Here is a 24,533-nt window from a genome sequence, read left to right as displayed (position 1 = left end):
CACCACCTTCTCCCCAAGTCTCTTGGGCCTGGCACTCTCTGGTGCGGCCCGTTTAGATGCTGACCCAGCCTTGGTGGGAGGGACAAGGCAGCCCTGGGAGAGCTGAGGAAAAGGAGTGGTTTGGCTGCTATTCTTCCAGAGGCTACCTGGAAAAGTGCAATCCTTACACAAGTATTTAATAATTAAATTGGTTGCAGTAGTTGGGGAACATTTTTATCACCCTACAGGATGATATCCACCAAAATCAAGGCATGAAAATCTTTAATTACATCTATAGTTTTACGAATTTTGAATGCTTTTCTAAGATGAATGTATCATTTTGATGGCATATTGGTGAGTTTTTAAAGTTTACTTTTTTTCATACATGTTTAAGCAAAAACTAGATTATTGGAGCAATAACAACTGGACATACTCTTGGGAGGACCGTGAATTGGTACAGCCTTTTTGGAGGACAATTTGGCAATACTGACTTGAAATTTAAATGGTAAACTATTCAATTCGGCAGTCCCATTGCTAGATATCTGTATCACAGGAAGTCTAACGCAAAGGCTGACAGGTGCATGCGACAATCTCCACAGCAGCCATGGTTGCAATGGCAAAGGATCAGAAGCAACCTGGGGTCTACCGATACAAGAAATGAGTAAACAAACTTGAAATGCATCCATACCATGGAGCACAACCGTTAAAAACAATGAAGCACATTTATCTGTACATACAGACTTAAAGAGATAATGCAGTAATCGGAAGTAAGCTATAAAAGGAGAGCAGTATGAAGAGTATGCATAGAGAGATTCTGTTTTGACAGAACACAAGTGAAAACCAGCATGCTGGGGGTGAGGGCAAAGGAGGCAGGGGTTGAGGGGTGGGGGGACACAAGCAAATGACAAAGTCCAGGACTGTACCCAACGAAGTCTCAAAAGTGCCTCTCTTTGGGAAGATTGGGGTGGCGGGGGGGGGTCACAGAAGACTTTTTTCCTTTAATGCAGTTCAGTGTTGTCTGAATTTGTTAAGTGTGTGTACTCTTTCATGATGACAAAAACTAGAAAATTTAAAAGCTCATAGGATAATAATTCTTTACAATGTCAGTGTTTGTGAGGACTCCCCTGAAGTAACCACTGTGGGAGCCCCTCAGCCATGGGAGCCCCTCCCCCCGCATATGGGCGTATGGGCATGCGGGCACCGTCCCTGTGCACTCACTGGCTGCAAGGAGGGAGGGACCCGCCTGAGAGGAAAACTGTGACGGGACAGTTTCCAGCAGGAAGAGTCCCAAACTCCTCACCTATTTCCATAAGGACTATGCCAAATTAAAACCGTTGTTACGAGATGGCAAGTAAAAAGGGCTAAGTGTCTTTAACAGTTTAAATTTACACCATCATAAATTACTGAATTAAAGCAGTACACTTGTTTTCAACCTCCCTTAAGTAGAGGCCATCAAAATTTATATCCTACGTTATCCAACATTTTATATTGGCTTATAAGTCTTGCTGAAGACTTCTTAAAAATTGTTAATGAGAAACTCACACAGGGAAAAGGGAAGGGGACTCTACTAAACCCAAAAAGGCCTAAATAAGACTGTAAAGGCCACTCAGGTTATCATAAAAAGGACAACTTAGCGAGTGAAATGACCTTCCCATCTGTGATCAAAGTTGCTAGTGAACATGTTTCAAATTAACACACAGTGTCTAGGAGGCACTGTTACATCCAACAGGCTTGCTTGCCTACAGGCCACGCAAAGCTGCAGCAGCTGGGCAGAGCCGGACAAACCGGAGACACGAGTGCCTGAGGAGGGGAGGGGGCACTCCGCAGGACGGCTGTGAGGGGGCATGGACCCCATGCTGCTGCCAGTCCTTCGCTTTTTCATGAAGAGCTGGGAATCCAGATTTCAAGACAATACCTACCAATTTTTAAATGTTAGTCAGTAATTTAAAACTTTTAAAACATTGTGAGTGCTGAACAAAATACATCCACAGGCCAGATGCAGCCAGTGGACAAAGAGTTTCCAACCTCTGCTTAAAAATATCTACATATTTTTGCCCTGGCAGGTGTGTCTCAGTTAGTTGTGCATCATCCCACAGACTGAAAGGCCTTGGGTTCGATTTCCAGTCTGGGCACATGCCTGGGTTGTGGGTTTGATCCCTGGTTGGGGTGCTTCCAGAAGAAAGGCAATCAATCAATGTTTCTCTCTCACATCAGTGTTTTTCTCCCTCTCTCTCTCCCTTTATTCCCCTCTCTTTAAATCCTCTCTCCCTTCCTCTATCTCTGAAAGCAATGAAAAAATGTACTTGGGTAAGAATAAAAATTTTAAAAAATAGCCTACATTTTTAAAAATAGGTAATTTTTGTTCACTTTTATTTTCAGAGAAAGACAGGTGGAAGCAAGGACATGATACAGAATGGAGACAAACACAAGAGCAGTTGAAGCTAAGAAAATGTTTCTGGCATTGAGAAAACAATGGTAGTTGTCCATATCAAATTCTGAATAAATCATTTAAATGTATTCAGCTATCTCAGACACAAAGTTCTGAGTGAGAACTTCTCAGGTCCAGAGATGATTCCTACCATTTACCATCAATGAACCTGCAAGAACTTATTATACTACTGTATATTAAATGTTTATTATTAAATATTTAAAAACTAACAGTTACCATAGCAATGTGCCCTGGTACCAGGTGCTACTCAGGCATTTGGCACCCAGGATCCCCAACATGGGTCATGTAGCCTCTGGGCAAGATTCCAACAAGGCCTCTCTGAAAAGTCTCCCTCCAAAACAAAAAACAAAAACAACAGCAAACTTGGACTTAACATCATACAATTGTGCTCATTTTTCCCAAAGCCAGAACAATAACAGATATTTTTTTGCTCATAATGATACTTTTTTGCTCATATATACTTTGCAATCGACAGAGTGATTGCAAATTTTCTCACACACACATACTGTCCTCACAGCCTTCAACTGTGTATCCAGACTTTGTATCTCATCCAAAGTCTGCTTACAATTGCTATTCACAACACAACGTTTTAAAAACAAAAATAGCAATTGCAGATATTGGGTGTTTTCTACATGTATGTACAATGTGGAAATTTTCCACATGTATGCACATTTTCATTCCACCTGCACAAGAACCTCATAAAGGTGATTACTGTTGATATTTTCACCATCTCCTTTTATAGGTGAGGAAACTGGGGCTTAGAGAGCATGGGGTTTGTCTTTAGTCCCACCCTAGCAGGCACAGAGCTGCCACTCTGCAGCAGGCCCCACTGAGACCAGTGTGACCAGTGCCCTTGAATGCACCCTTGTCCTGGAGGCCACCCGCCGATCTCAGTTTGTGGCACCACATGTGCTGAAGGTGTGGCTGGCGTCCTCCTCTGCTCCTCCCCCATGCCCATTTTCCTCACTTGGCCAGAAGCCACTTTTTAATTTTTATTTTGCCCACTCAAAACCAGTGTCACTCGGAACTCAGCCAGCCTGGCCCTAATGGGCTCTAGAGGCCCAGCAAGGTCCCCCAGAGGACTGGGCTTCCCTGCTGCTAAGCAAAGTAGCCATTACTCTCCCCAGCCTGCTGGAGGCCAGCTGGGGCTTTCACATCACTAAGACCTGAATGGGGTCCAGGAAGAGGGTCCTGCCAGCCCTCTTCACAACAGCCCTATGAAGTGGTCTCCAAGGTACCAAGGTAAGGGAAAGAGGAGGCACCTTTGGCTTGGGAGAGGAGAAAATATTTATTTAGTCAACAGCTATGAAATATCTATTATTTGAAGTGCCACATTAGACCCCTGAGAGAAGGAGACATGTCTCCAATTCGTACAAGGATGAATTATGCAAGTAAAAGGTCAAGCAGGAACCACATGTGCACTCACCAGCATGGGCACATGTGCACACAAATGGTAGTGTGGGCCAGCTGCCCTCACGGTCATAACTTGTGCCCACCCTTCCTCTCTCGGGCAGCCCCCTTGGCCTGAGTGTACCAGGCTCTGCCCTGTCACAGAGCCCACACCAGGGCTGGTCCTGAGGGGCTCTGGAAAGATGAGGCCAGGTACAGAACTAGGTTGTCCTGACCCGTGGTGGTCGGAGCCATCCCCCGAGCTGGTGTCAGTACAGAGGAGCAGAGGAAAGACGCTGGCCCTGTCCTGGGAGGAAAAAGGGCTCTCTTCCTTACAAAGGAGTGATGTGGGGTTACAAGAAAAGAACTAGGGGAATGAGGTACAGGCCCTGCCAAGACCCAGGCACTTCCTTAGCACAGCTGGCTCTGACAGGGAAAGGGGGGTGGGGGTGGGTGAGAGTGCAGACCAACCTTTGAGCAGCCCTGGGGAACCCCTTTGCCATTCCTAGTCCAGACACCTATGATGCAAGGGGCAAGGACAGCATGCATGGCTGTCTGGGCAGTCAGGCGGGCTGTCAGTCAACTCTGGAGCACCCACGTAGAGGTCAGGCTCCTGCCATCATGGGGCTACGGGGGGCTGCCCAGTAGGGGAGCAAACATTCATTTATTTATAACCATGCAAACACATGTAAAATGACCTCTGAGGTGAGTGCTGTGGATCAGCGGGGTAATGTGCTACTGGAATGAGTGGCAGAGGGACCTGTGGAGCACAGAAGAATGGCTAAGAGCACCAACCCAGTCAGGCACGGGGGCCAAACCTCTGCTCGCATGTCCTCTGTTGACCTGGACCTCAGTTTCCTTGAATGCCATCTTTGGGATAAGAGTGATAACACCTCAGCTGATATCTCCTGAGGCCCTAATACTAAGTAGTAAACACCAAGCACTCTGACAGTGCTGGTCATGTGGTGGGCAGTGAGGGATCACTAAGCAGCATAAAAAGATAATGGTAATGGTGATGATAAGACCTTATCAGGGAGGTAGGAAAGGCTTCCCAAAAAGAGGTAAATGAGCTGACATCCGAAGAGTGAACAGGCATGAACTAGGCAAACCAGAAGGAAAACGCATTCCATGTCGAGGGAACAGCTATGGAAAGCCCCTGAAAGGGAAAACTGCATCCTAAGTATTTCCAGGCAAGGACAGCAGTCCCAAGGGCCTGCTGGAGCGCCACAGTCATCAGGACACCTCTGTGTTAAGAAGGCTTCTTCGAGAAAGTGCTATTAGATTACTGTGAACCCCCAAGTAACGGCTGCATCCTCAGCACAATTTCCCAGTTGTGTGGCAGAACGAGGGAGTGAAGGAGATGCATCAAGCCGAAGGCCCCAAATGCAAACGTAAGAATGTGTTGGCTATCTCCTCAGTGCATTGTGCCAGCGCCCCTGAGGAGTCCAGGCATGGACCTGGCATTCCTGGGGCCAGCGCCCACTCCTTAGAATCACTGAGGGCTTAATGAAGATAAAGAGGCTCTTGGGCAGCCCCACAAAGGACCACCAGCTAGCCTCATCCTCCAGCCAGAAAAGCATTCTCAGCTGAACTGTGGGGGGAAAGCTGTCAGCAGTTAGCAAGAATCATTACTGTTGCTAATTTAGAAAATTTGGGATTCGTCCAGGATAAAGCTGGGTGGATCTCATTCCTGAGCATTTCTTGATGGATGATTTTTCATTTTGAATAGCTATTACTATCCCATCAATAACAGTTTTTCTCTTAAGATTTTATTTCTTTTTTAAAGAGAGGGGAAGGGAGGGAGAAAGAGAGTGAGAGAAACATAGATTGGCTGTCTCCCGCATGCCCCCACCTGGGTACCTGGCCTGCAACCCAGGCATGTATCCTAACCAGGAATCAAACTGGTGATGTTTCATCTTACAGGCCAGTGCTCAACCCACTGAGCCACACCAACTAGGGGAGGATTTTTTGTTTTTTTTTTTGTTTTAAAGTCAGCAGTAAAGAATACAGAGAGGTTCTATTCCCAAAGCCTCAGAACAGACAGACACAAACTCAAGTCCAGAACAAGCTATGCTGCACTCACAATGAGGAGAAGGAGGGGCTCCATCAAACTCAATGGCCAATGAACCTCCAACTTCACATATATTTGATCATGTTATAAATCTGCTATATGGCTGCACAAACAGACTTTGCTACTCTCACTCTTTTGACAAACACTTCCTGAGCCAGGTGCACTGTGCTGGCACCAAGAACCCAGAGACTGTATGTGTGTGGGCCCCACCCTTAAGGAGCTCAGTTTACTCAGCATAACAGATAGTGAGTAAATCAACAGTTATTCTGATAAGTGCTTTGGGACAGAGAGAAATGCAGGGTGTTCTGGGAGCCAGGAGGAAGGTCATCTCCAGGTCACAGAGAAATGCAAGATGGGGAAGGAAGGTGTCCAGAAGAATGGAAATTTGAGCTGAGTTACCAACATGGGGAGCAGGGGCGGGTCTTTCCCAGGAGAAGGCCAGCACTGGCAAAGGCACCCAGAAGTTACGGCTGTTGGAAAATTGGGCTGAGGTTAGAAATATGGGTTAGGGAAAAAGTGCAATGAGGAAGGTGGCCACAGGCCAGATTATGAAAAGGATTGCAGGTCCATTGACGGAGCTTAGGTTTTATTCTAAAAGCAATGAGAAGCCCTTGGGGACTTTTAAGCAGAAGAAATCCATGATCAGATGTGTGAGTTAGACACATCATGCTGATAGGAGTGTGGGGGTGGAATGAGGGAGGACAAAGATGGACACAGAACGACCAATGAAGAGGCTGTTTTAAAAAAAATCCATGTGGTGAGTCCCTAAATGAAGGAGTGCAGAGGGAGAAGGAGTGAGGTGACAAATTAGAAAGATGGGCTCTTCAGGAAGTGGCAACTGATGGATGATGACAGTTGAGGTAAAGGACAAAGCCAAGGATGACTCCTACAGTAGACAGAACTGAGGGGGCGTAGTCCCACCCAAGCCAGGCAACAGACAGACAGAGACACATTTGGCACCAGGAGAGCGAGGAGTCTGAGGTGCCTGCAGGGCAGCAGCCAGCCATGCGGGTGGGGAGGAGGTGCTGGGCTGGATGTGTAGATCTGGGTGACTTCCAGATAGAGGTAAGCAGTAGATGAGCTCACCCTGGGAGAATACTTAGGGTGACAGGAAAGGGACCAAGCAAAGCCTTATAAAGCTAAGGACAAGGAAAAGAAAACTGGCAAAGCAGACTGAAGAGGCTGAGGTCTTCGAGGCTGGAGGAGACCTCGGAGAGGGCAGGCCAGACTAGGAGAGTGTGCAGACCAAGGAGGGGAAGGGAGTGCTCAGCTCGGCCGGGGACAGGAGTCTGAAGAGGGAGCCCTTGCTGAGGGGAACAGTTAGCTGGGTGTTAGCAACCACAGCAAGTGAAGGCAAAAACCAAAGCATCGAAGGCTCAGTTGACATGTCTATTGTCATCTCAATAGCATTATTATGTCATTTTCCCCCAACAGCCACACTGTCTCACTTCATTTCTTGGTGAGGACTTCCTGATGACCCTACCTAAACTATCAGCCCCATCACCCTCCACCCCTTCCTCTCACTTTACTTTACTCAGAGCATTATCATGCCTGCCTGGCCTTCCGTCACTGCACATCTCATCCGTCTGCACTGATTGCCTCCCCTACCAGGATGTCTGCCTAATAGGACAGAGCACCAGTCCTGTGTCACCTCCATCACCACGGCACTGAGAGCAGTGCCTGGCACACAGAGGGGAGGCACCTTGTCCCAAGTCGCCTGGCTCATTAGAAGCAACTAATATTTAATGACAACATGCGACACGTCTGATACTGTATAGATGCTGGGGACACAGAACTAAACAAGACAAAGCAGGACTCCGTCCTCGAAGCTTGACGTCGGAGGTGAGCAGAGAGAAATACCAGCACTTAAACAGAAAGTAGGTTATAATTGCCTTAGAGCTGGGACTGGAGTCTGGCTGTCATGTTTCCTTTTCAAGCCCGAGGCTGCCACCTTCCCCAACTGAAGGGAGACTTTATCTAGTGAAATAGTTAAAGTGAGTGTGAAGTCGGTCTTAGTCTCTTCCAGAGATCCCACACTCCTTCCACCCTTTTAGTAGATGCCTAGGAAGTGACAACACCCACTAGAGTCTCTGAATATTTAACCGGAAGAGCTCAATCTGTCTCTAGTACTTCTGTGTATGTAGGAGGAGGAATTCTAGACTTCGATGGGGAAACAGGGAGTGGCATAAACTAGGGGTCAGATAGAGCTGGGTTCAAATTTCCCGTAACCTTGGGCAGGTTACTCAACCTGTGATTTGATTTCCTTATTGCTGAAATGAAAATACTACTTCCCATGTCACAGGTTGTCACAAAGATAAAATAAAGTGACAGCTACAGAGCACACAGCACTGTACCAGGTATATGGTGAGTGTCTGATAATTGGTGGCTCTAAACCAGTGACACCTGTTCCTTTTATTACTCTATCTTTTAAATTCTATATTCACATAAACCAAGCCAAAACCACTTAGAATTCAAACTAAAGAAGGTGCATTTGAAATGATCAGAGCATAAATTGATATCCAGTTGAATGAATTACTATACTTGATAAGACTCTGCAGTAAGAAGTTTCATTCCAATTTTTTGGTCCTCCAAACTTAGGCAAATGCAGGTATTTCCCAAACAGATCACATCTTGTCTTGTGGCAAGAGTCCAAACATGGGCTGGATTCCGAGGTGCAAGTTGTGGCAGAGCTACGAACACCACACCTCAAAGGGAGCATAAGAACACAACGCGAGTGCAATGTACACACAAACTCCCAAACACAGCTCGTTTCCAGAGAAGGAAGTGAGGACTGGTTACAGCATGCTTTGACTGCCTCAAAGCTAAAGAAAAGGTTATTTTGACGTGCAAACACTGAAACCTTACGTGTCTCCCTTATGAGTGGTCTCCATTACTAATGTCTCTGATTCCTTCCTTATTCCTTTTGTCTGTCGGACCCTCTGCAACCCACCCTCCCCTCCCCTTCTTCCTCCCCTCTTCCGGCCTCGTGGCATCACACATCACATTTCCCAAGGCCATCTGTAACCCCCTTGTCACAAATTTGGCAGCCTTCCTTCCCGTCCCTTCTCCCTTGTCCTTTTCCCTTCCTGAGACACTCTCTTCCTTGGCCTCTGGATCTCTTCCACCTTCTTTTTTCCATCCCAGAGTTATTGCACTCCCCAGGGCTCAGCCCTCTGCTCATTATGGGGAGAATTTATTTAATCCGATGGCTCCTGTTCTACATCTCCACGCCTGCCCTTCTAAGTCCAGGTCTCAGCCTGCATTTCCAGTTGTCCACTGGACATTTCCTATGAACCACTGTCATCTCAATTCAGTGGGTCTGAAGCCAGACAGGTCAACCACTCTTCACCACACCTGATATCCACATTTTTGTCAACGGTACCAAGTAAACTCCCAAGTTTACATTTTCATCTTCTTTGGCTCCTGTCTTCAAAGTCTAAGAAGACTGTAAATCCTACGGTTCTCCCTTTACAATAGCTCTTCGATTGGTTCTTTGTTCTGATTTTAACCATTGTTAACCACATGACCTCATGCCTGGATTGCTGCCACTGCCTTTGAATAGGGCCCATGTGTCTTGTCCAGGTATCAGATGAATGTTCCTAACGTGTCACTTCTGCCATTTCACTTATTTGCCCAAAATAACTTTAATGGTTCCGTGTGGCCTACAGGAAAAGGTCCAAGTGCCTTAGCCCAGTACTCAGGGCTCAGAAAAGGAGTGGGCAAACTATCGCCCGCAGACCAAATCTAGCCTACTACCTGTTTTGTAAATAAAGCTTTATTGGAGCACAGCCACACCCATCATTAATGTATTCTCTATGGCTTCTTTCATGCTTCAATGGCAGAGCTGAGTAGCTATGACAGAGACTACAGGGCCCACGAACCCGAAACTATTTACCATTTTATCCTTTCTAGAAAAGTTTGCTGACCCTGGTCTAGAAAAAATCAGACACCAGCAGATCCTGCCCAAGTTCTTGCCCATGATGCCTTTGGATGACATTTCTGTTCCTGAGGGTCTGCTGCTGAGCCCACTTACATTATCTCATACTTACCACCTCAAGCCCAAAAAGCTTATTTCTCTCTTCCTTGGACTATTCCTTCAAACAAAGCCAAGGCTCCATCCACCTCTCCATGAGGTCAGTGGCATCTACCCACTCCAACCCTGGATGTGCCTCCTCTGGCCCCCTCTCCACAGCTACCGCAGAGGCCTACCCTGAGATTCTGCTTCTCCTGTGGATCCTTTCCACCTCTACTGTAGGCTTCCCCAAGGGCCAGGCTTGGTAACTTCCACAGAGCAGTGCCGGTGATAACCTCTGCTCCGAGATAGCGTAATTTGATGATAAGGCATCAAACAAACTTACCAATGACGGCCTAGGATTCCACATTTGAAGAGTTGAACTTGGGTCCAGAAGCATGCACTCTAGCCAGCACTACCTAAAAGCCAATGAAATAAGAATTAAGCTTTATAAGAGAATATTTATACATTTTCTTTAAACTTAACAACTCCCTCCCAATAAGTTTTGATTTACCCTCCTCCCAGGATGCCCATCTCCGCTTCTCTGCCTAGCAAATGCTGCTCATCCTTCAAATCCACTGCGCAATCGTTCCCTGGAAGTCTCCCCAGTGTCCCAGGCAGGCGGGGCGCACCCTCCTCTCAGCTCCCATAGAACTCTGGTGAGATGTTTTTGGCAACACTTTGGCACAATGTAGCATAATTTCTTATTTAGGAATGGGGTTTCCTACACTGTAGGTTTATCAAGAGAAGAGATTTAGTAAATTCGTTCCTTCCCTTACCCCCACTGCCTAGCACACTACAGGTATTTAGACAGTCCTCAGTAAATATTTGTAAAATGGGTGGAAAAATAGCCTACTCAATTCATTAACACATGCCTGCGTATCTAATTTTCTGCTGGCCTACAATTTTTACCACACAAATGCATGCCTCAATCCCACAGCCTTTAATAGGCAATGGTTTAGCAGGAAGGATTAATGAGATTAATCTTCTAAATGCACTCCTTTGGAATGACACTCCCCTGGGCAGGAACTTCCAGAGGCTCCCAGAATCTAGGAAGGCAAGCCCAGTTCTACAGCCAGGCTGCCAGGCCTGCACCGACTCGCCCGGCCTGATGCTGTAAACTCAGCTTGCATGGTCTCCCCAATGAACCCTACAATCCAGACAAAAAGAACTGATAGCCAGTCCCTTCCCGCCCAGTACCCCTTCTGGCTAGATGTCTTCCTCTGCTTCTCTCCACGTCATTTCCTCCTACTAAAATGCCATCCATTTCAAACGTCATATTCCCAACTAAGTTCATGGGGGTGGGGGAGGGGGAATAATAAGGTTGTGTTCTCTCTGATTTTTTTTTATTGTGATAAAGTACAGATAACAGAATAGATGAGCTTAGCCATTTTTAAGTATACAGCTCAGTGCTATTAAATATATCCATATTGTTGTGCAACCATCACCATTCATTTCCAGAACTTTCATCTGCAAAACTGAACATTTATACCTTTTCACAATAGCTCCACCATCTCCCTTCCTCCCAGTGCCTGGCACCTCAAAATATTTGTGGAATGAATGAATGAACAAATGAAGACATCAAAGAATTTGACCTCCATTCGCCCCATAAAAGCCAGAAGTACTCTCCCCTTCTGCTGGGCTCCCATGGTACTATCTCATACCTTAGATTTATTTCAATCAATCTTAAGTGACCCTTTTTGCACGATGGTATTCTCGTGCAAAAGGCAGGGACAATGACTTACTTGAAAGGTTAAACTTGAGTCCGAAAGTACACACAGACCTACCCTCCATGTTGCTAGATCCAATGGGCAGGTCTTAGTCCTCATCCTACAGCTTTTGCTACCAGTGAATCATTCCCTCTTGTTTGATTACTCTCTCCACCTGGCTTCCGTGATCACACTCTTAATTTTCCACCCACCTCCCTGACTGTTCTTTCCCTTTGTTGTTTCTTCCTTATGTCCCTACCTTTTAATATCAGAGTGTCCCAGAGTGCCATCCTTGTTCTCATCTGTTCTCTGTATACCTTCAATCACCCCTGAGTGATCTCATCTAGTCTCAGGGATTCAAATGTTAGGTATATGCTAATGATGCCCAGATTTCTCTCCAAGCCTGGGTCTTTCCTCTGAACCCCTGTTGTCTACTTCAAGTACAATGTCAAATGGACAAGAGGATTGTGCAAGGCATGTTCGACATCGAAAGCTTAACATGTCTCACTCAGAGCCCTTGACCTTCCTCCCAACTTACTCCTTCCAGAACCTTACCCATCCCAGTTTAATCCAATGGCTCAGGCCAACAGGTTTAAAGTCATTGTCACTTCTCTTTCTTCCTTACTCCATATCCAATCCTCACCAAAACTGATTTCTGCCCTTAAAATATATTCAGAATATGACCATTTCTCACCCCTTCCGCTATTACCATCCTAGATTATTGATTGCCATAGCCTCTAAGACAATGCCTCTATGTGTGTCCCTGTGTCCCTGCTCCTACTCTTGATATCATTCTTACCTCCACCCTCTGTCCATTCTCAAGAAGGGAGGGACTCTGTAACAACGTAAGTCAGATTATGTCATTTTTTATTTCTTATTTTTGTCTAAAATCCTTAAGATTCTTCCTAGCAAGGATAATGCCAAGGGAATGAATGTTTCTTAAATAGCCCTGGGTCAGGCTGGTAGGGAAAGTAGGGACTTCAGGCCAGGGACCTCTTCCCATTCATCTATTTCTTGACTGGAAGTCTTGACTCCACCTCCTATTATCTGATTTCTTAAAGAAAGAAAATTTTTTAAAGGGAGAAAAATATAATCAATCATCTTCCTTTTTGAGTTAGTGCACCACAAGAAGCCAACATGCTCACAATTCTCAAGAAGCAGTAAGATATGTCGAGTGTGCCACGACTTAAGAACTAGTTTCCAAGGATAAAGGCAGCCTTCCAGGGCACAGTCACTACCCCTGTGAGGTGGTGGTGAATCCTCCTTAAACCCCTCCCTCCCTGCTCCCTCACCAAGCCCTGTGTGTCTAATTGTCTGTAGTCTCTATCTCTTTCTTCCACCCTGCTGATGTGGTGGCTGAAGGTGAAATCCAAATGAATTAACTAAGATCTCATCAGTTCTCTTCAGAGCTACAGCAGCCTCCAAACCATCTCTCCACTTCTAGTCATTTAGTCATTTCAACTACAATCTCATGCAATGTCTGGGATGATTTTAAGTAAACCTGGATTTGATCAAGTCCCCCACTTAAAACTCTCCAGACTTCTTACATTGCCATACTATATATTCTTCAAGAACATATTACAATAAGCCCCAGTAAATGTTCTTTTTTTTTTTTTAAACCTCCCCTGGATGCTTTTCTTCTGCATTCTTAAAAGGACCTTGCTTGCCCTAAAAGGAATGGGCAAATGATCCAGCCCAGGTTAGAATGCTCCAGCCCCTAGCAACAGTGACTGGTCCAAAAGGATAAGGCAACCAGAACCTTTCTCTGGACTTGACATATGGATGCAGAGGAAGGGATTCTCCCTTCACTGGAAGTGTTAACTGGGGCTGTTAGCAGGGAAGCCCCCGCAGGGAGGGCGGCCTGTCTGTAGTGGAAAAGACTGATGCAAACACACAGAGAACGGAGGGCAAGGAGCCAGACAGACCACCAGCAGCATCACCGCCCACATGAGACTTCGTTTTGTGAACTCCTACAGACTCCTGCCCAGTTATGGAACCAGTAATTCCCTGTTATCCCTCAGCTAGCTGCAGTCCCAACAGGCCCACCATGCTGTTTCCTGTATCTGTGCTTTTTCCCATATTGTTTCCTCTGCTCATAGTGCACATTCTTGGATTTGTGCACAGCAGTCAGACTTCCTCTGTGGAACCTTCCTTGAAGGGAAGCACGGTTAGTCCAGATTTCCTGATGTGCTCTAAAATGCCTAGAATACACCCCCTCTGTTGTACTTACACTCCTCCCCTGCCTTCCCCATCTTATAGCTAGTTGCCCACACTGGAAACTGCAAACCCAACCTCCTTTCTTCGCATTTCCACATTGCCCGTGTAGATTTCCCTTATCCTCCTTCCGCCCCATGTCCACTGTCACAGTCTAGAACCACATTATCTCCTACCTGGACCCAGGCAACAGCCTCCTGGTTTCTCTGCCTCTCCCCCAACCCAACCATTCCTCCACACTGTCATAAAGTTGGGCCTCCAACAGCCCTCCTACCCTGTACAGAGTCAAACCCTTGCTCTTAGGGCCCTTCAGAAACTAGCTCCAGCCTACGTTCTCTAACTTCTCCCAACCACTTCCACTTCCAAGAAGATGGTATTCCACTTGCTAAGTACCTGGACATTGCATAGAAAACAAACACGAGAAGACTCTGAAAAGCAGAGTGAAGAGGACAGATCTTTTAGGGACCTCAGGACCCCGGGAAGAACACTGTGGTGGGTTCCCTGTATTTTCTTATTGCCTCACATACCCAAGACTTGAAAACAAAGAAGCTGCTGACCTGGAAATGTCAATAGGCACGTACAAAAGAAAGGGAGGGGGCCCTAAGGAAAGCTTGCTCCATCCAGCAAGACAAAAAACTTTTAGATAATAACTACTCTATTTCAGCCAAACACCACAGAAAATCTCATATTCTAACCATACCCATACCAGCAAAGTGCAAACAACATTTGGAGAAAACCCTACCACTAACCATATACTTAATGGGGAAAGACTGAATGCCTTTCCCCAGAGATTAGGAACAGGCAACGATCTCCAGTCTTACTCAGGATAGCACTGGAAGTCTTAGCGCAAGAGGTGACAAAAGGAAATAAAAAACATACCGATTGGAAATAAATAAATAAATAAAACAATCTCTGTTTGCAAATGATATGGCTGTCTAGGTAGAAAATCCCGAGGAATATATTTATAAAAATGTCTATGACTAATCAGTGAGTTTAGCAAGGATGCAGGATAGAGGATAAAAATAAAAAATAATTATATTTCTATATACTAGCAGTGAACATGTGGGCACTAAAATTAAAAAGACAATACCATTCACTATCACTGAAAAAAAAAGAGAAATAAATACTTAGGTATAAATGCAATTTTTCCCAACAAGTCATTCTGTGTTCTAGCCATAAGAATCTACCTTTGTCTTGAGGGTAGGAACAGTATCTTTGTTTTCCTCTCTAATGAAACCAAATTACCTAGCCATTGCCCAGCACCTACTAGACATGCAATATTCATTGCCACAGCTCATACCCGTGCCGTTTAACAGGCTTTCTTCCCCTCTAAGCTCCAGTGAGATCATTGTCTATTAAAAAGTGCCATCTCTAGTTTCTACTTTGGCGGGTCGTGATTGCCAAGGAAGAACCAGGGAAACTGTCTCTGCCCCCACTCCCAAACACACTTATGCTCTTACATGACAGACAACAGGGATTGGAAGTGGCCTGTGTAGGCATCTCTCAGCCACACAGAGGGGACATTAGGCCCCGTCCACATCAGTCCAACTGGGACCCAAGGCTTGGCCTGAAGACTCCAGATAATGGTGACAGACCACTGCCACTGCGGTCTCATCCACGCTCTGTGCTGGGAGGAGCTACAAGCACCCCACCCACCCAATCTGACAGCTCAGTTATGAATGGAAAGTGTCTGTCTGTCTGTCTGTGGGGCAGAATGTGCTGTGGAGGAGAAAAGGCTATGGTCGGGGCCCAGAGGGCATTCAGATACCTTTTTCCAAAAACTTTCCTCCTCTTCTTACTTCTGAGGGTAGAAAGTAAGAGTAGTCATTAAGCAAAAGCAAAACCTCAGAACAATCTTGATTCCCCTCTTTCTCTCACACCCCATCCCCAATCCCACAGCAAAACCTGTTGTTTTCACTTTTTTTGTGGCTCGCAAATCCAACCTCTTCTTACCGTCTCTACCATTACCACCACCTGGGACATGGCTACTCTCATCACTAACCTGGATAACTCCAATACATTCCGGCTTTTCTTCCCGAATCCTACTTGTTCCCCGTCTATTTCCAACGCGGTAACAAGATGATCCTTTCAAGATACAGCTCAGATCATGTCATCCCTCTTTCAAACTCCTGCCACGTTCCTGGCTCTCCTGGTCATTCACAATGGAAACAAGTCCTGACAGTAACCCCAATGGCCTGGCCACCATTACTTCTTTGGCCCCACCTTCTACCACTCTCCTCCTCACCTTTTTCTCACTCCACTTGAGCCACTCTGGCCACCTTCACCTTGCTGTTTCCACTGCCTGATACTCTTCCCCCAGTTACACACATGACTCACCTCTTCACCACATTCACTGAGGAATCCACTCTGCTATGAGTTCACCAAAACTCATTTGCTTTCTCTTGTGGACACATGACTAGACTACATTTCCCAGCCTCCCTGCAGTTTAATGTAAACACATGACAGAGTTCTGGCCAATGGGTCGGAGGGATGTATGCTACTTCCAGACTAGCCCATAAAAACAATGCCACAAAATCCTCTCTTTTTCCCCACCCTCCAGCTGAATGGAAAAAAATCTGAGGGCCTGATAGGAGGAGGGTGGGTCTCTTATTAATCACAAGGAAGTATGACTGCTAACCAGGAGTAGCCCCACTAGAATTTTTTATGTGCAAGAAATAAAGTTACCTTAAGTTGATACACTGAGATTTGGGGGTTTGTTTGCTATTTAATCTAACAATTTCATTTCTTTCTCAGTGAGGCCTGCTTTGACTACTTTATTTAAAGTCCTCTCACTGTTTCTTAGCAGACCTCCTGGCCTTTTCTCCATAGTCATTATCATGCAGCAGCAATTTTCAACCTTTTTCATCTCATAGCACACATAAATGGATTACTAAAATTCTGCAGCACACCAAAAGAAATATATTTTATGTCTTGCATAAAAGTCTTTATTTACTTTTTACTGTATTTTTTCTCATTACCTTTTAGTCCCCTTAAACCCCCCTCCCCTCAGCAATCACCACACTATTGGCCATGTCCATGAGTCCTTTTTCATTTTGCTCGATCCCTCCATCCCCTAACCTCCCTCCAACAGCTGTCACCCTGCTCTCCATCTATGAGTTGGCCTTTATTTTGCTCATTAGTTCAGTTTGTTCATTAAATTCCACATATGAGTGAAATCATATGGTATTTGTCTTTCTCTGACTGGCTTATTTCACTTAGCATAATGTTCTCCAGGTCCATCCATGCTCTTACAAACGGTAAAATTTTCTCTGTTTTACGGCCAAGTAGTATTCCTTTGTGTAAATGTCCCATAGTTGTTTTATCCACTCATCTCCTGATGGACATTAGGGCTGCTTCCATATCTTGGTGATTGTAAATAACGCTGCAATGAAGATAAGGGTGCTTATGTTCTTTTAAAGTAGTGTTTTGGGTTCCTCCACATATAATCACAGAAGTGGGATCACTGGGTCAAAAGCCAGTTTTGTTTTTAATTTTTGAGGCATCTCCATACTGCTTTCCACAGTGGCTGCACCAGTCTGCACTCCCACCCACAGTGCACCAGGGTTCCCCTTTCTCCACATCCTTGCTGGCACTTGTTTGCTGATTTACTGATCACAACCGTTCTGGCAGGTGTGAGGTGATATCTCATTACAGTTTTAGTTTGTATTTCTCTGATGGTTAGTGATGTTGAACATCTTTTCATACTGCTATTGACCATGTGTATGTCCTTTTGGATAAGTGTCTATTCAGGTCCTTTGCTGATTTTTTAATTGGGTTGTTTGTTTTTTTGGTGTTGAGTTTTCTAAGTTCTTTCTAAATCTTGGATATTAAAACCTTATCAGATGTATCAGCAAATATGTTCTCCCATTCTGTGGGCTGTCTTTTTATTTTGTTGATGATTTCCTTTGCTGTGCAAAAACATTTTAGTGTGATGCAGTCCCACTTATTTTTCTTTTGTTTCCCTTGCCTGGGGAGACACATCTGATAAAATATTGCTATGAGCCATGTCTGAGATTTTGCCGCCTATGTTTTCTTCTAGTTTTTATGGTTTCAGGTCTAACATTTAAGTCTCTAATCCATTTTGAATTTAATTGTGTATGTGGTGTAAGAAGGTGATCTAGTTTCATTTTTCTGCACGTATCTGTCCATTTCCCATCACTATTTATTAAATAACCTTTAGCCCATTATATGTGCTTGCTTCCTCTGTCAAATGTTAATTGACTATAAAGGTGTGGGTTTATTTCTGGGCTCTCTATTATGTTCCAATGATCTATGTGTCTGTTTTTATGCCAGTACCAAGCTATTTTGATTACTATGGCTTTATAGTACAGTTTGATATTAGGTAACGTGATTCCTCCAACTTTGTTCTTCTTTCTCAGGATCGCTGTTGCTATGTGGGGGCGTTTGTGGTTCCATATACATTTTTGAAATATTTGTTCTAGTTCTGTGAAATACATCATTGGACTCTTAATAGGAGTTGCATTGAATCTATAGATTGCTTTGGGTAATATGGACATTTTATTGCAAAAAATATGTTTTTACTGATCTGACAAAAAATAAAATTTTGATTCATTCAAACCAGATGGCTATTAGTGTGTTGGATGTTGTCATTTTTTAATTGGACAATCTAAGGGAAAGAGGTCAGTCAGTGCCCCTGACTAAATAGGTGTTGCACATTTTAAAAGTTCTTTTGGCACACCACTGTGTCTCTTGCACCACACTGGTTGAATATTGCTGCCATAGAGCATAATGCATATTTGTTTATTATTATTTTTCTCTATATTCCCACATTTGAATGTAAGCTTCCTCCCCCGCCCCCTTTTCCCTTTGCTGTATCCCTTGGGGATAGCACAGTGTCTTGCATGCTGTGAACGATGTTCATTATTGAATGAATGGACAGAGTAAGTGGGTTTGAAGGTCAGAAAGACCTGAGTTGAGGACTTGGCCCTGTCATTTACTAGCTGCGTTACATGGGGCAAGTTACTCTGCCTCTTTAAGGCTCAGTTTCCTCATCTGTAAAATGGGGGAAGTAATAGTACCTTCTTTATAGAGACTGAGGATAATTAAGATCATGAACATAAACCCCTTAGTACAGTGCCTGGTAACAGCTCAGTCTCTATACATGCTAATTGCTTTATCAACTCAAGGCCAGAGGACAAGACTGGGTATCAGGTCCCAGCAATATCCTTGCTAGGACCACATTTCAGAGAAGAAGGAGCTGAATTGATATTTACATGCACAAACCCTTCTGGAAGAAACTGTGGCAAACACCTGGGTAGTGAGATTCAAGAGCTGCCTAAAATTTCTCAGTAAATTGCCAGCGATTACAGAAACATGCCAACTGGTGTCAGGGGTGATGAAGTATGTCAAGTCTGTAGAAAAATGCTGCTGGGGCGAGAGCACCACCCGAATGATAAGAGATCACTTTGTGCCTTTTAAGAAACAATTTTCACAGCAAAGCTGGAGAAAAGAGAGGCCTCTTGCATCATGGGAACAAGGTAATAAGGCTATAAAAGTGGAACTCAAATAAACCACACAGAGAGCCCACGTGGGCCCAATTTTCCAGGAAAAATAGCAATTGCCTCAGGGCTCAGATGAGGGAGTCACACTTGTGCCTCAGCATAGCAAATCGCTTTAAAAAATCATTAGGCTGCAGAAAAGCCACAGGGTTTGCCAAATTAGCAGTGCCAGCTCTCACCTGCCCCTCTCCGTCATGCTCGTCTCTTTCAACTGACAAAAGGACACAGACAATGATACCCAATGCTTGTGCCTGCTTCACCATCTTCAAAATGTAGAACCCTTGAAGGCTGAAAAGCACTGCGCAGTCAGGAGAGCCCAGGCAGCTGCTCCCTCTCCCAAGGCCTTCCGGGCTTTCTCCTTGATTCAGACCTGCTCTCAGTCTCAACTCCTGGAACTCCCTTTAGCACTGGGCCTTGTTGACAAGCCCCCTCTTTCAAATTCTTTCTTCCTGTGGCCCCTCAGTGCTCTCACCCAACTCTCCCATCCTCATCCTGGCAATGCCTCTCATTTCCATCTGGGGCCCCTCTTCCGTCTCTGTACCCCTACAAGTTGGTGCTACAAGCCTCCAAATTAGTGTCTGCCTACCCTTCTGGTCCTAGGGCCTGTTCTTCCTCTGTATGAGAGCAGGACAGCTTTGTGGTTAGAAACAGATTCTGAGGTCAGACTAACTGGATCTAATCTTAATTCAATAGCAATATGATCTTGGGCAGTTAGCTAGTTGCTTTATGTTAATTCTTTATCTGTGAAGTGGAAACATTCACAGTACCTCATGGGATCACTGTATACATATAAAGCTCTTAGAACCATGCCTGGTATATAGTGTTACCTCAGACCACTAAATCATGTGCCCATTGCTTCAGCCAAACCTGAAACATACCCTGTGTCCTCTCATCTCCATTTCCTCTACTCAGGAATTTTACCTTTGCTGGGACTGGCCAGCCTCCATCTCAGCCAGCTCTTTAAAAGGTATTGTTGACAAAAGCAACCACTCCTTAACACCTTTCCTGATTCCCCTGTTCCAGTTGCCCCCTGAGATGAAATTCCTCCCTTCTCGAATAAGGTGGTGCTGTCAGAGAAGGGTCTTCTTCTTCATCTCTCTTGAGGAATCATCAATTTTAAACTTGATGTATCCTTCCCACTCCCAGTTCATGAGCTTCTCAGAAACAAAGATATAGTGGGGTTTTTCTTCCCAAATCTTTATTCCCTATACGCTTGTACGCTGTAAAGATTCAGTAAACATTTGCTGGATTAAGTTAAAATGCAAAAGCCAACCAGAGACTGAAACAACAGATCAGCGGGAGAGAGGAAGCCTTTCCCTTCACCCCTGAGCCCACACAGATTTCAGTCTCAACACAGTACTGGGACTCAAGTCAGTGATATTTGTTTTTCGGTTTCGTTTTAGTCATTTCCTAATGGCCAACCAAAGGCCAAATCCTTTCAGCAAGTTTGCGACCTGCTTCCACTGCTATGAGTACAATACTTTCTGATGGGCTCTCTCTGGCTTAGGGAGACATGTTTCTCTATGAAATCCTATTTAATTATCCCTTTTTAGGGTGTTTCTTAAAAACATCCTTAAAAAAGGACCACTGTTTATTTTATTTTATTACTGTTTTTTTAAAGATTTTATTTATTTATTTTTAGAGAGAGAAGGGTGGGAGAAAGAGAGAGGGAGAGAAACATCAATGTGCGGTTGCTGGGGGCCATGGCCTGCAACCCAGGTATGTGGCCTGACTGGGAATCGAACCTGTGACACTTTGGTTCGCAGCCCCCACTCAATCCACTGAGCTACGCCAGCCAGGGTTTATTTTGTTACTGTTTTAATCAAAGTATCAGAGATATAGGGATACAAGATTCTTAGGAACAAGCAACAAATCGTGCATTACTTGTAAACACACAGCCTTTCACTCATATCTGATTTCACATTACCACTACCTTGCTTCTTCATTCATGGAAAACACGACAAAGGCGTTCCTGGCATTTAAAGTAAAAATTTAATATACCCTCAAGACAGTCTTCTTGAAAAAAGAAATTCTGACTCTTTATGTAATCTTGGGCCATTGCCATTAGCTAGATAAATGCCAACCTAATGAAATGACTCTGTAATACACAAAGATGGCTTAATGCAGCATTAGCTGAAAGAGCAAAAATTAGAAGCAATCTAAATGCCCCATTACCAGCTCATGCCTTACTGAAGACATTCCCTTGATAGAATATTATGCAGCCATCTTAAACGAGCATAATGAAAACTAGGGAGGCACAGGTAAAAAGGCTGAGGTCATGATCTTAAGAGTAAAGGGCAGGCAAACGTGTAGGGATACATGTCTGTGCCATCAGGGTTGCACCAGCTGAACAGATGAGGCCCAGGATCTGAGGTTGGTTGCAAGGAACATTAGCGGAACACTAGCAGGAAATCTCGGTATACAGGGCTGGAGAGGATGGCAGTAGCCACAGGAAAATCAGAATCCTTGCCATGGGGCAGGGGCCCTATTTAGAAGTGCAGCATTGCATACAGGAAGGTTCCACCAAGTCACAGTCACCTTAAGCATTCCACCCCAAAGTAGGCAAGGGGAATGGGGAAAAGAGCTTCCTCTTGTTTTGTGAAATCTATCAATTCTTGGGCGAGTAAACAATTTTCAAAACCCCTAGGACACTCAATGCCAAGCCTTGTCCTTTCCATAGCGTGGCTACTGGGCCCCCGTCTGAAAGCTCAGTACCTCCCAAGCCTCCGAGGTGAATTCTGACCCAAGATAGGGGAGATTTGAGGGGCTTTAGGATAGAACCCAGGGATTTAGCTTGCTTGCTGCTAATCTGGTAGATAAAGAAAGTGAACCCCCAAGAGCACAAGCATCTTGGCCTACGCCAGACAGAGAGCTGCTGGCCAAGCTGACATTTGATCTTGAGTTTGCCTGTCTCGGGTTTAAAGTTTTTTCTGTAGAGCAATCTGGTATAAGACTGACTGATGAGTTGGACTGCTTGGGCTGGCATACAACATAGGGACCCAACTGACACAGTGAAACAGTGGCTCATGAATAGCTGAGCCCAACCAGAGCAGTGCAGGAAAATCCCAGGGACACCAGGGCACCCACAGTTGCCCTAAAGGGAAAAGTCCCCTTCATGCACCCCAGCCCATGTCAACCCCCACCTCTAACTCCTCAGTCCCTTGTACTTTCTTGGTGCAGCTGAAACTCTGCTCTCCTGTGGGTGCCAATGCTGGTCCCCAAAGGCATAGCCTGTGCCATCATCTGTGGGCCCACAAGACAACTGCATCTCTGGATAGGGAGAGAGATGCCTCTAGAGCTCCTCCCCACACCCCATGCCCCCTTGATTCATACCCCTACACCATCGCAATCCCCACTCTGGGCCCCATCCCCTCAGCTCATCAATAAAAGAGGCCAAACTCATGGCCCTGGCATTTAAGGTTCTGCCTTACATGGTCCAAACCACTTACCTAATTGTGCCTCCCGAGGCACTCACCATCTCCCTAGATTGGACAGGGGCTGCTCCCCTGTTCCTTATGTGGCCTCCAGATGCCCTCCTCCCCAACCCCAAATCCCTAAGAGCCAGCTCAAGCTTTCTCTCATTCTCCCAGCCTTCCTCCAAACACACTGGCATTGCTTACACTGTATCCACTGAGGGACCCCAACCCCTCGGGGCCTGAGCAGCCAAGGAGCCAGCCTATCCCATGTGGAACAAGCAGGTCACTCAGATGCTGTCGTCCAAAGAAGTACACACAGGAGGCCCTCTTTCCCCAAAATTTGCTCTGAATATAACCTTAGCAACTCTATTATTTAAGTAGTTGAGAAACTCCCCCTTGAGCCCCACCCCCTAGGGGGGCTGCAAACATTAGGCAGTGATGCTGGAGCCAGGACAGATGGTAGGGGCCCTGGCTGATTCTGGAGCTCATCCACCTGTCCTGGCTGCCTGCAGTGAGCACTTCCTGAACTCCTACTACGTGCTGATCAGAAGGCACAGGACACTCAAGACACAAATCCAAACAAGCCAGTCTGCCCTACAAAAATTCGTACTCAAGCAGGAAAGAGTGAGATAATCCCCACTAATGCAGTGTGACAAATGCCACACTGGGAGAGAAGGTGCAGGCAGCATGATTCAGTTCTACCTGAGAAGGGGCTGAGTAAGGGCTCAGAGAAAGCCAAATGGGGCTGGTCCCTGAAGTTTAATCAACAAAAACAATAAAAATAACAGCAGCCAGCATTTATTGGGTGCTTACTGTGTACTATAAGCACTGTACCAGAGACTTCATTTGCTTGATTGCAAATTCAATCACTCTTCATTATTGAGCCTCCACTATATTTGTCAGGCACTGGGGACAGAGTGGTGAACAAAATAAACACTAGTCTCTGCCCTCATACTTATGTTCCATCGAGAGAAGATAGACAGTAAACCAAATAACCTGTAGAATACGGTAGATGGTGTTAAGTTCTAACAGAAAAAAAAAATAAAGCAGAAAAAGAAAATAGGGAACATCTATGGGACAGTGAACTGGGTGGTACAACTTGAATCGAGGTGACATTTGAAGCCGAGAGGCTGTCAGTAGAAAGAGCTTGAACACGAAGCCCGCCTCTTGTGCTTGAAGAACAGCAAGGATGCCGATGGCTGCTGCAGAGGAGCGAGAGCGGCCGGCAGGATCAGTGTGTCCAGCCGCACAAGTTGTGCACTGCATAACTCTAGGGGGCGCCTCTCACAGGCAGAACCTGAGCTACTGAACTATACACTGGCCTTGGCCTGGGGGTGGGTGATGAGGTCAGAAAAGTACCGGGAAGCCTTGTGGACCATGCTGAGGATTTGGCTTTTCCTCTGAGTAAGACAGGAAGCTACTGTCTAAAGGATTGTAAACCACAGGCATGACCTGATCTGACCCCTGCTTCACGGGCTCCTTAGGCAGACAGCACACGGTCGTCGGGTAAGGTTGGAAGCAGGAGACTGCTTCAGAGGCTCCTGCAATAACCACACTCAACTGTATATTATGTTATACTCACATTCCCCTGAGGTAGGTTCAGTGATCACTCTCATAAAGAGATTGAAGCTCAAGAGAGATCTAGTAACTTGCCAAGGTCGCTCAGTGAAGCAATGGCAGAAACACAAGGGTTAGAAGCAAGGGATGAGAACATTCCAGGTGGAATGACAGCATCAGCCATAGAGCAGGGCCTGGCACACTTGGGAAAAGGCAGG

General features: G+C 45.4%; 1 protein-coding gene across 3 annotated transcripts in view; it reads right to left on the bottom strand.

Annotated features, from left to right (window-relative positions):
* ARNTL (aryl hydrocarbon receptor nuclear translocator like) overlaps positions 1-24,533 on the bottom strand; it is a 109,107-nt gene that overhangs the window by 62,667 nt on the left and 21,907 nt on the right. For all 3 annotated transcript variants that reach the window (XM_045825789.1, XM_045825793.1, XM_045825792.1), the window contains exon 2: positions 10,247-10,319. The gene's annotated coding sequence lies outside the window, so the exon portion shown is untranslated. The remainder of the gene's footprint in view (positions 1-10,246; positions 10,320-24,533) is intronic.

Source organism: Phyllostomus hastatus, unplaced genomic scaffold (assembly GCF_019186645.2).
Source record: "Phyllostomus hastatus isolate PE091 unplaced genomic scaffold, TTU_PhHast_1.1 phas_scaffold_585, whole genome shotgun sequence".
NCBI classification, from domain to species: Eukaryota; Metazoa; Chordata; class Mammalia; order Chiroptera; family Phyllostomidae; genus Phyllostomus; species Phyllostomus hastatus.
Note: the sequence above shows the minus strand (reverse complement) of the source record. Positions and strands in the feature narration are given on the sequence as shown.